Below are 12,303 nucleotides of genomic sequence, written 5' to 3'. Positions count from 1 at the left end.
TGTTGGAGGCCACTAGCCCCACCCAGAAGCAGCACCCTCAGGCCTAAGGGCAGAGCAGAAGCAGGAAAGGACCACAGAGGGAACAAGGGCAGAGGTTCATGGAAGGAGAACTGGTCAAGGCCTTGGGAAAATCGGGAAAATCCAAGTTAGTAGAGAGCATGGACTCAATCAGTTTTAGGTTTGCATCCTGAAGGAGCTTCTTAGTCTGTGTGCCTTAGGAGAGCTGACCATGGCCCTGCCATTTTTGGGTTGGTTGGAGGCTGAAAGGGACAATGTCCAAGGAAGTGCTTTGCCAGCCTCACCTGTATCAGGCTGGAAGGAGCCTCACTCTCTCCAAAGGGGACCTTCACCTCAGGACCTTCAGAGTTTCTCTTGTATCTCTTGAGCCTGTCTGACTCAAAAGCAAACCGTATCAGTCCTGCCTTCAAAATATATGCAGAATCCAGTTGCTTCTCATTGTGGATGCCCTAAGCTAAGATTCCATCATCCTTTGCTTGGATTGTTGCGTTAGTTTCCTGCCTACCTTCTCGCATCTTCTAGACCATTTCACCTAGCAACCAGAGTAATCTTTTTTATTTTTTGTTTATTATTTATTTATTTATTTTTGAGACAGTCTTGCTCTGTCACCCAGGCTGGAGTGCAGTGGTGCGATCTCAGTTCACCACAACCTCTGCCTCCCAGGTTCAAGTGATTCTCATGCCTCAGCCTTCCAAGTAGCTGGGGTTACAGGCACCCACCACTGCACCTGGCTAATTTTTGTATTTTTAGTAGAGATGGGGTTTCACCATGTTTGACAGGCTGGTCTCGGACTCCTAACCTCAAGTGATCCACCTGCCTTGGCCTTCCAAAGTTCTGGGATTACAGGCGTGAGCCACCGCACCCTGCCCAGAGTAATCTTTTAAAAATATGTCTCATCAGGTCATTCCTTAATGGTTTCCTGAGTCTCACAGAGTGGAACCAGAAGTCCTCTCCAGGGCTTTATTGATCTTCCCCATCCCTTCTCCCTCCTTCACCTGCCCCCTGGCCTTGTCTCCCTCCTACTTTCCTACTAGCTAACTTTGTTCTCACAGACAAGACCTCCTGGCTGTCCCCCAGATATGTCAAGTATCCTCATAGCTCAGGGCCACCAGGCTTTCTGTTTCCACTGCGTGTTCTCCACACTCTGTTCCTGGACCCATCACTGCATCCAGGTCTGTGTCCACATGTCCCTTATCCACCAGCCCTCCCTGTGGCGACTGTCCTCTCCTTTACTATGTATTTATAGTACTTATCATTACTCAAATATTTCAGAGTAGTTACAGTAGTAGTATTAGTGTGTGTCTCTGTCCGCTACATGGAAGCTCTATGGGAAGAACTATGTCTGTTTTTTCCCTCTTGCATTTCCAGCCCCTAGGACAGTGCTTGGCATGCAGTGGATACTCAGTGAACTACTGGCTACAGAGTTTGGACACCAGCGTTCAGTGAGGCAAGCTCCCTAGGCCGTCAGAGTGGGATAAGGGAGGAAGGACTCAAGCCACCCTTGTTTGTGCTTGGTCTTACACACAGAACTGAAGCTCTGTTCATACAAAATCTGGGGAGTGGCAACAGGCCACTTTCCAGATGTCTCATGGCCAGGCCCAGGAGGCTCCTGGCCTGGAGGTACATTCAATCAGATACAGTCCCCTGCTGTTGTGAGAGAAGGAGCATGCTCAGGGCTCTTGGCTCTTTCTCTGGGATGTGGGGTCAGGGGCAGGTGCCAACTGGAACCCCAGAGAAACTAGATCTGTTCAGGAGGCTGGTGACAGGGGGAAGAAGGGAGTCTGTTACCTCAATGAAACACAAGGACTCTAGTTTTGGCTTTGGTCCTGGCTTGGCCACTAACTCACCCTGTGGCCTAGGCAAGGGTTTGTCCTACTCCTGGGCCTCCGTTTGTGCATCTCTGAAATGGGCAGTTGGATACAATAAGCTGCAAGAGTAGCTTTGATTGTGACCTGCCTTACAAAAGAGGAAACTGAGCTCCAGAGAAGTTTGACAACCAGCCTGAAGTTATGCAATATCTGTAATAAATGTCCTGGGTATGGGTTTATCCCTGGCTTATTTGCTACTTCCCACTAGAATGGAAGCTCCTGAGAGGAGGGGCCTTGGCTCCAGGCCCTTGACTCTCACCTTTTCATCCCCCAGCACACCCATGTTCAAGTCCCAACTTAGCTCACCTTTTCTCAAATCTAGACTTGTTTCTCCAATTAGGCATTTAGCCTCTCTGGGCAGGAACTACAGAAGGTTTCTCCTTCTCCCAGTTCTTCAGGATGAGGTAGCCAGCAGGTGCTGGATGAAGGCTTGGTGAATAAGAGAGGGAGTCAGGTTGCCCAAGGCCACAAAAGGAGATGACAGCAAAGCCCGGATCCCCATCAGGTCTTACTTGTTCCCCTGGAGCTTCCAGATGCCAGGATTGGGCTCTTTCATTCATTCATTGACTCATTCAAAAAATATTCACCAAGTGCCTACTATATGCTAGTTGCTGCTGGAGTGCTAGGAATACAGTAGCATCCAACCAGGCAAGGCCCCTGCCCTCAGGAGCTTCCATTCCAGTGGGAAGCAGCAAATATGCCAGAGACAGATCCATACACAAGACAATTGGAGATTACTGTGACAAGACCTATGAAGGAAACAAAATAACCAGGCAGACAGTGATGCTGATTTAGATCAGGTTGGTCAGGGAAGTCCTCTCTGAACAGCCGAGATCTGCAGGACAAGAAAGATACCCATACCAGGCAGAGAGAAAAGCAAGGACAAAGACCCTGAGGCAGGGAGGATCTCAGGGTGTGTGTGGAATGGAAAGAAGTCTGGAAGGTGGTGGGCTATGTGGGGAGCTGGGGAGGTAGGTAGGGGCTAGATGATGGCCCAGCGAGGAGTGTGCGTTTTATTGGAAGTGAGATGGGAAGTCATTGGGCAATTTGAGCAGAGGATTAAAAGATATGATTGACATTTCTACCGACCACTCTGACTCTGGAACTTCTTGCTGTTACCAGTTGAGGAGTCACGGGGGTCTGTGGTCCCGACTCTGGGGGAAGGAAGCCTCTGCTCCCAGGAAGACAGAGGTTATAGATGGCTAGCAGAGTCCGGGGCATCTCACCAGAGCACTGTGCCTCAGGTTCTGGTCCAAAGGCACCCAGCCTGAGTGCCAGCCCCACCCCCAGCATCCTACCAACCCCCCACATCCCAGGGGTATTCTAGAAAACCACGCCTGCAAGATGTCTAGGCCCCCACTCCTTGATTATATTAATGCCAAAATGTATTAAAGAAGCGTGGTAAAAATGCCATTCTAATTGTTTCGTATACATGCCACTGGGAGGGAACTGATTGGACACAGCTCACAGGCAGTATGTTAATACACTATTTTCATATGATGATAGCTTTGCATAATCTTCCCTTCTCCCAGCTTTGCAGGGACCTGTTGTTAACCAAGCCCCAGGAGAGAGGGGGAAAGGCAATTTGACTTCAAGTCCACTCCCCACCACATTAATTAGTCATGTGGCTGGGGAAAGGTGTGCTCACTCAGTACAAAGTAGACTTTATAATTTATACACCAGCTGTTTCTGTCCATTCTCCTCCCTGCCTGCCTCTAATGAAATCATGTTACCAGAGAACTGACTGGCGTGAATTGAGCCTTTAATCCCATTGACCCTGGCCTGGCTGGGAGGGCCCAGGGGAGGGGGGCTGGAGCCTTTCAGCAAGGGGCTGTGATGAGAAGACCCTGCCTCCTCGCCACCCCAGCCTGCAAGCCCTCACAATGGAGCAGCTTGGCAAAGGCAGGGGTTGCTGGGAGCTGGGGGCCTGCCTGGCTGAGCAGCCCTCTTGGGGATCCCTGGAGGCTGGGATGGCTCACATTTATTGCCTCATCTTCTGAGATCCAACGAAGCACAACATTCTCATCTAGGTTGTTCCTTTACTTAGAGAACAGGGCAGACCAGACTGCACAACCAATGAGCTAATGCTTGCTTTTCTGGCCATGGGGGCTGCTGGGAAAACAGAGGCACGATTCCATGGAACAAAACGCTGCCTTAGCCCCCAGCAGCAAACCTACATTCTTCTGATCCACAGCAGAGCCCAGGGCCCCTTCCTGGAGAGGAGGGACAGGGCAGTGATGGGGCCAGGCCCTAGTCCTGCTTGCAGTCTATGGCCCCAGAAAGACAGTGCTGAGAATCAAGGTCAGAGAATGCTTCTCTTTCCCTAACCTCCCACCCCACCCAAAAGAAAAACAAGCAGGACCAGGAGGCATCCAGAGCAACTCAGCCACTCAAGCAAATGCTGCAAAGCAGGGCACATTTGGTGAGCAGGAATAAACACAGCAATTAGCACCATGGCAGCCTCTTAAACAAACACATGGGACCAAGTCAGAGGTGGGGGAGGTTCACGCATCTGTCGGAAGGGCCAGAGGCTAGAGAGCAGATTTGATCTCAGGGAAGCTGAAAATAAGGATGATAAGGCTAAGTTGCTGGGGGTGGGCCCGATCTGAGGGTGGTGACAGAGATAGGGTCAGGTGCTTGAGGTAGGGCTGGAATGCTGCTGGAATAGTAGGTAGCACAAGGGTGGTAGCAGGGACGTTGATGGGATGGGGTAAGGTAGGGACAGGCTGGCTTCCTGGCTGCCATCTTTAATTTACTGGGAATCCCAATATCCTCATGTGAATGTGAGGTCTCTGCCTAGGAGGTCACAGAGAGGTGAGATGCGGCATCCCCAGCCACGCTTCCAGTGGGTGTCCTCTACCCAGGCCCAGATACACTCCAGAACCTCCTGCCCATTGCTGGGCCTCTGCTCTCACCTCTCCCCCATCTGGAATGGCAGCTTTCTCTTCTGCTAAATCCCAGGTCCTTTAAGACTCAGATCTTGTGTCACCTCCCCTAGCCAGGCTTTCTTGACTCCACAAGCTCATCTGTACTGAGCTCATCATAGCCCACTCCTTGATAGCAAGGATCATCTCTGCATCCCTTGCATCAAGCACAGGGCAGGACAAGCTGACCTTAAGTGGGTCTCCTCCCTTGGCCAGTCTTCAGTTTACTTATCTGTAAAATGAGTTTGAGGATCTATTAGAGTCACTCTGGTTGCCTGAGATCCCCAGCTGGATTCTGTCAGGCCTAAAACCACTCACTCTGCCCTCAGACAAGGAAGGGAACATTTCAAAGACACTTGACTGTGTTGTGGGCATCCAAGCTAATTTATTAGCTCTGAAATAGCCAAAGTACTTCTTTCGTTTAATGGCATTAAAAAATAACCCACACACCTGTGACCAGTCCTCTTTTTAATGAAAGTGTGGGGAACATCAGGGGAACCTATCCAGGGAGGGAAAATGAAGTTGTCATTTTTCAATGTAATTAAACTTGGTTTTCAAAAATCTCCTGATCTGAAATGTGAATTACGCTAATTACTTCTGGTGGCTGCAACATTGATTTCAGTGTTAAAGTTAATGGACTTAATGGACGCTGCTTTTCCCTTAGATGTGGCTTGGGCCTCTTGCCGAAGGTCCTGTTTGCCCACCGTGAGGGGCCTCCTCTGGACCCTCTAAATCCCCTATCACCAGCTTCTGTTGCCCACGGCACTCACTGGGTTGGTTGCCCCAAGTCAGGCCTTGTCTCGGGCATGAGGCCTCAGGAGAACAATTGCTCTTTCTTCCTTTCAGTCAATGTGGGTCACGCACCAACCTCACAGAGTTTGGTCCCAGGAGGGGACACAGAGAAGGAAAAGGCAGGTGGCCCCTGTTTCCCGAGGGCTGGTGGCCTGGAGGAGGCCTGATAGGAACCTGTGGAAGACTGAGGTTTGGAGCCTGAGGCTTTCTCTGCAGTAAAAGCATCCAGTGATGGCTGGTGGGTGTGGGGGAGGGTGGGAGCAAAGAGATGGTGGAGGAGGCCAGGGAGACCTGCTCCCAGAGGAGGGCTGCAGGAGCTGGCCAGGAAGGCAGAAACAGGCATGGGCAAGGCAGAGCAGTGAGCCCACAGGGTCAAGAGGAGGGCTGGGCGCAGCCAGGCTGCAGAGTTCTCCCTGGGCAGCAGTGGGGATGGTAGGGGCCTTGGAGGCCAGGACAAACAATATGGACGTGGTCTTGGCCAGAATGAGATGAAGCCCTGGTGTGATTGTACAACCTGGCAGCTGGAAGCCCTCCCTCTCTCAGGGAAGACTGCTTCCAAGGGCCCTGGGGCAGGCCGGGGTTGGGGGTGCCGCCTCTGCTGGCTGGCCTGGCCCCTTTCCTGAGTGTCTAGAGTTCCTCCACCAAAATGTCATCTGAACTGGGAATTGGCGTCCTTTCCTGAAGGCTTCATAGAGGAAGGCTTTGGGGTCTTCTGACCAAAGGGTCACAAAGTATGGGACCCTAGCAGTCCTGAGCACACACCTGTCTCCTTTACAGATGGGACCTGGCTGGTCCCAGATATTAGCGCCTAGGGGAAGGGGGCAGGCTCCCTCCAGGATGCAGCCACCAAGGACACAGTGACCAGGCAGAGCCAATCACACATGGGGAAGAACCAGCCAGAGAGCCCTTTGGCAGGAACCTCAGGAACTGAGGCAGAAATGCCAACTAATCCCTGTTCCGATGGGGGTTTTGGCTGCCGAGAGACATCCCCACATTGCTGCCAAGAGACCTGGGTCCTGGGGGCTGACCCTGGAGATTGGGGATGGGGTGAGGGTTAGGCAGCCTGGAATGGAGGGAAGGGCCTGACAGAAGGAGGCAGGGCCTCCAGGGGTGGAGCACACAGGTCTTGACGAACGCCGTGAGAGGCGAGGCGTGGTGGCTCGTGCCTGTAATCCCAGCACTTTGGGAGACCAAGACGGGTGGATCACTTGAGATCAGGAGTTCGAGACCAACCTGGCCAACATGGTGGACACCCCATCTCTACTAAAAATACAAAAATTAGCCAGGCATGGTGGAGGGCGCCTGTAATCCCAGCTACTTGATGAGGCTGAGGTGGGAGAATCACTTGAACCCGGGAGGTGGAGGTAGCAGTGAGCCAAGATCACGCCACTGCACTTCAGCCTGAGCGACAGAGTGAGGTCTTGTCTCAGAAAAAAAAAAAAAAAAGTGAAAGAGAACAGCAAGAGATGAAGCCGGTCAGGGTCAGAGTGAGAGAGGCCTTGACTCTTGAACAGAGGAGTGTGGACTTGAACCTGTAGGGTGTCCTCTGGGCAGGGGAAGGACGGACCTGCCTGAGAAGAATACCCTGAGGGCAGAAGGGAGAGTGATCATAAGCAGCAGCTGCTGGAACCCGTGGTCCTCGCAAGGAGGACCTGATCTCATTTCTCCACCTCTCCCTCAACCTCCCCCATCTGACTGTTACTACATTCACCTCACACATTTCTCTCAAATCCTCCCAGTTCTCTCCACCCCTGCCTCTTACGTCAACCACTCAGTCCAGGCCACCTTCATCTCTCTCCTGGGCTACTGCAAAAGCCACTCTCCCGGCTTCAGGGCCGCCCCCTGTATCTCCTCCTCCCAATGCCAGCCAGCGCGGTGAACTTTATGACCAGGAGGTCTGACCTGTCTCTCCTTTTTAAAAAAGAGTAGTGGCTAACACTCATGTAGTGCTTGCCACAAGCCAGGCACTGTTTTAGTCATTGTAGGTGAATGCACTATTTTGAACCTAGCCACAGTCCTATGAAGTTGATACTCTCTTTTTTTTTTTTTTTTGACTGGCTGGAGTGCAGTGGCGCAATCTCGGCTCACTGCAAGCTCGGCTTCCCGGCTTCATGCCAGTCTCCCACCTCAGCCTCCCGAGTAGCTGGTACTACAGGCGCCCGCCAGCACACCCGGCTAATGTTTTTTTTTTTTTTTTTTTTTTTTTTTGTATATTTAGTAGAGACGGGGTTTCACCATGTTAGCCAGGATGGTCTCGATCTCCTGACCTCATGCATGATCCGCCTGCATTGGCCTCCCAAAGTGCTGGGATTACAGGCGTGAGCCACTGCACCTGGCCCGAAGTTGACACTCTTATCGATCCCTGGGTTACATTTGAAAAACAGATCTTGAGAACTTAAGTAATAGTCCAAGGTTACACGGACAGTAGGTGGCCAAGCGGGGGTTTGAATCCAGAGCCCCTCCACTTCCACCCTTGACCTCTTTCCCCCTGCTCTCAATGATGATGTCAGAAAGAGCCTGATCATGTTTGAGTCTTTACAGTCACCTGCAGGCCCTGTGCGACCTGGTTCCTGTCACTTCTCTGCCCTCCTCTCCCACTACACCCCCCTCCTCTCTCCATAGCGGCTTCATGGTTGTCCCTTGAACATGCCAGACCTCAGGGCCTTTGTACTTTCAATTCCTTCTGCCTGGGATTCTTTCCTGTATGTCCACTTGCCTTGTTCCTCTGCCTCTTTCAAGTCTTGGCTCAAATATTGACTTCCCAAGAGAGTCTCTATTTACAATGTAAAATTGGAACTCCTGCCCTGAACGAACTCCCTATTTCCCTTCCCTGCTTAATCTTTTACATGGCACTTACCACCTTCTGACATATTATACAATTTGTTTATTGTGGTATTTGTTATCTTTCTCTTCCCATGGAAGAGAATGGAAACTTTAGGAGGACAAGGATTTTTGGTCTGTTTTGTTCATTCAAAGATTCCTTCTGCTCAGAACAGTGCCTGAGACATGGTAGTCACAATAAATATCTTCTGAATGAATAAAAGTGTCTTCACACTTCTCTACCTTCACCCATGTTGCTCCGCCTTCTTGGAATGCCTTTCCCCACTGGCGCATGTGAGACTCCAACACCCTGTCTCCGTGACGTGTCCAATGACACTGCCGAGAAGCATTCCCCTAGGATGGTCCCAGTTCAGTGACCTGTCCCTTTGACACCAGCCACACACGCACTGTCTCCCTGTGCACTGTGATCCCTGCATTTGACTCATCACCAGTTGAGATGTGGATGCTCTGACAGGGGGCAGGCAGGTGCTCCATTCAATGCTTCTCTCAGAAGGCACGCTCCCTCCATGCTCTGGAGACAGGAATGAACCGAATCTCATGTAGCAGAGGTACCCATGGAAGAGAACATCAGCTCCCGTTCCCTGCACCTGTGGTTCCAGACTCACCTTCACAGTTCTCTGGACTTTGCCCCCTTGGCTTCTGCTTCCACTCCCGGGACTGTCAACTCTTCAGTTCAAGTCCTGATCTTCAAACTGTTATGCACCCTTCTCAAACCTGGCCCCACCCCCATCAGTCTAACTCCAATTTAGCTCTGGGCCCAGAGTCCAAGTTCACCATGTTTAGTTGTGGAGGTTGTATGCTGCACAATTCAAACAGGGGGTATTTATATTGTGATCTGTGTAAATAGCCCTCCCTGGTGCATGTATGGTGCAAAATCAGCACAACACTCAGACCTGCTGGACCCCATCCACAGTGCTTCCTTGGGCAATGTCTCCGTTGAGACAGCAGCAGGGTTTAGACACCAGCCCTGTTCCACTGGTGTCAGAATTTACCTACCCTGCTGCACACAACCTCACTGAATTGTCTATAAACAAAAACAAAAACAAAAACAAAAAAAGAGGAAGATTCTAGGAAGAAGGATCATCTGCTTCTGAGTCCTTCTGCCCCCTTCAGTGTGAGAGGCTAAGCCTGCAGGAGAGCATGGGGAGCAGCTGGGAGCAGCCGCCCCTCTGGACTAGGACTTGAACCATAGCTAATGAGTTTCTGGGCCCTATACACTTGACGGAGAGGCAAGAAGAGCCAGTGGGCAGGGTACTTTGGGGATCATCCCTCAACCAGCAAGGTATTTTTTGATGTGGTGTGTTCACTCCAGGGGGCAACACAGTGCCCCCTGGTCACCCCTCACCACCCCACTTCCCAAAAACAGCACTAATTGTACTGGCTCAGCCCCATCTAGTTATGTCGCCCGCATCACTCAAGATAGCCCATCAATTTCCCCATCTTCCTCTTTGGATGCAACACAGACTCAGGGCGTAATAGCCATTATAATCACTTTCATTTTTCCATTTATGAGCATCAACCATATAGAAGCAACTTACTAATTCATGTATGAGATGAAAACTGTCATTATCCCCATTTTTTAAAAGTACAAATTGAGGCTCGTGAGGTTATGTGACTTAGCTCAATTCACAGCAGTAAGTGGCAGAGTTAGAATTTGAACCCAGCTTGTCTGGCACCACTTCCTACAGGCTTAGCCACTCTATTTCTGTCTCCAAAGCCTCTGGATGCTGAACAGCTGGTTGAATACACAACTAAACTACCAACATGCAGGTGCAAGATGGGGATATTGGCCTGTGCCTCAAGTTACAGCGCAGGCAAAGCATGACCTGTAGTAGGGTGGATTGGGTGAGGGCTATTCCTATGCGTATTTGAGGGTCTAAGGAACAGAACATGGAAGCCTGGGCCTCTCTTCTCCCCGGAAGCAAATGCCTGAGTGAATTTCTCATTGAGCTGAAGTCAGGCCAAATCTGCTTCCACACAGGTGTTAGGTTATTCTCCCTGTTGGCTGGAAATTCGACTGCGGTTGATTTAAAATCCCAACACCTGTGTCCATCACCCAAGCCTCTACCATGATTACTATCCCTATAAAGTTCCTAATCCCTGTACTTACCCAGTGTCCTTACCCTCTGACGGGCCAGACCTATGTGAGCAGGGAGATTTGGTTATTATGTAGAAGAGTTATAATAAGAAATATGACTGCAAAAGCCAAGTCAGTTGAAATTGGACTATAATTAAATGCTTAGAAAATTCTATGCTTGGCTCATTTTAAAATCAAGTGCTTCTTTGTAGCAATTTCCTTTCTTTAATTACAATTTCCTGTCTAGTTTGACATTTACAATGCAATCTTGGGGGACATGTTTGTGATTTATTATTCCTGCTCCTATCAGGATATCACTGTGCAGAAATGAGTTTATAAAATAAGAGCTCAAATTATTATGGCCTTTGACCAATAAAGCAGGCTCATAATTTCAGGCCTGAGAGAAGATTACCATTTTTGACAACCCAAGGCAGAAATACTGAAGAGGGGGAGGGCACAGTTTGGGAAATTCACTCCGTGTTCAAAAACACCACATTGTCTCCTGAGGGAAGGCCAGCTTTGGAAGCAGAACATATTAACAACCCCTCAAATTTATACAAGGCTTTGCAGCTTTGAAGAACTTTCACTGTCATTGATTACCTCATCTTTGAAGGTAGACAGGTAGGTGTCTTCATCCCCCTCTTACAGACGATGAAACTGAAGCCCAGAGAAGTTAAGTGACTCACTCAAGGTCACACAGCCTGAAAACAGCAGTCTTTGAAACAACACTCAGGTCCAATCCAGTGAGTCCTTTCCCCACAATTTAATAGCTGTCCCCAAAGGCCTGAGAAGTGTCCTGAGACATGAAAGATGCCCTCAGTGCATCTCTGGGTAGGGAGCTCTTCTGCTTCCCACAGCAGGAGCTCTGACCAACCCCCAGAGCAGGACATGGCCCGTGACTCACATATGTGCAGCCAACAGAGGCCACGGGGGCTGTTGGCCCCTGCTCATGAAAGAGGTACCATCATTTCCTTTCATCTGTTTCCCTTCCTCTCAAGACTTTATCTAGAAATCTGGGAGTATTGTGTACCCTTGGCTGGCAACATGCTCTTTTACCTGTGGGCTGCAAAGTGAGACTGCAAGCCCAGCACAGGAGGGTCCGCCTCTGTGAGCACATGTGGATGTACAATCGCTCAGCTATGTGTGTGCCTGGATATCCACAAGTGTTCGGAGGTGCTGTGTGGGCACCTGTGCACATTTTCAGGGCATACATGTGGTGAGTGTAGGTAGATATGTGGGTGCTTGTATAAAAGTGTGCATTATTACCCCCATCCATTCTTCCTAATCTAAAGAAGAGAAGGCCAAAGTGAACAACACACCAAGTAACTTTTACAGGCCAGGCGTGGTGGCTCATGCCTGTAATTCCAGCACTTTGGGAGGCCAAGGCAGGCAGATCACTTGAAGCCAGGAGTTCAAGAGCAGCCTAGCCAACATGGTGAAACCTGTCTCTACTAAAAATACAAAAATTAGCTGGGTGTGGCAGCAAGCACCTGTAATCCCACCTACTCGGAAGGCTGAGGCAGGAGAATCACTTGAACCCGGGAGGCAGAGGTTACAGTGAGCCAAGGTCGCGTCACTACACTAAAGCCTGGGCAACAGGGTGAGACTCCATCTCAAAAAAAAAAAAAGTGACTTTGGTGCACTAAATGCACCAGAATCATGAAAGACTGTTTCAGTTGCCTGGGAAGACCTTGAAGGGAATAAGGGGAGAAGGAAGTTGGGTCTCCTGGGGGTTGTCTGTGGACCCTTCATCCTTTTATTTCCTAGAATGTGCTATAGTAAA

General features: G+C 50.1%; 1 protein-coding gene across 5 annotated transcripts in view; it reads left to right on the top strand.

The window, feature by feature from the left end:
- The window catches only part of RPL27A (ribosomal protein L27a), a 1,008,958-nt gene that overhangs the window by 592,062 nt on the left and 404,593 nt on the right, over nucleotides 1-12,303 (top strand). The gene's annotated exons all lie outside the window — the stretch shown is intronic.

The sequence above is a fragment of the Macaca thibetana genome, chromosome 14 (genome assembly GCF_024542745.1).
Source record: "Macaca thibetana thibetana isolate TM-01 chromosome 14, ASM2454274v1, whole genome shotgun sequence".
Taxonomy (NCBI): domain Eukaryota; kingdom Metazoa; phylum Chordata; class Mammalia; order Primates; family Cercopithecidae; genus Macaca; species Macaca thibetana.
The sequence above is the reverse complement of the archived record's forward strand: the minus strand, read 5'-3'. Positions and strand labels throughout refer to the sequence as shown.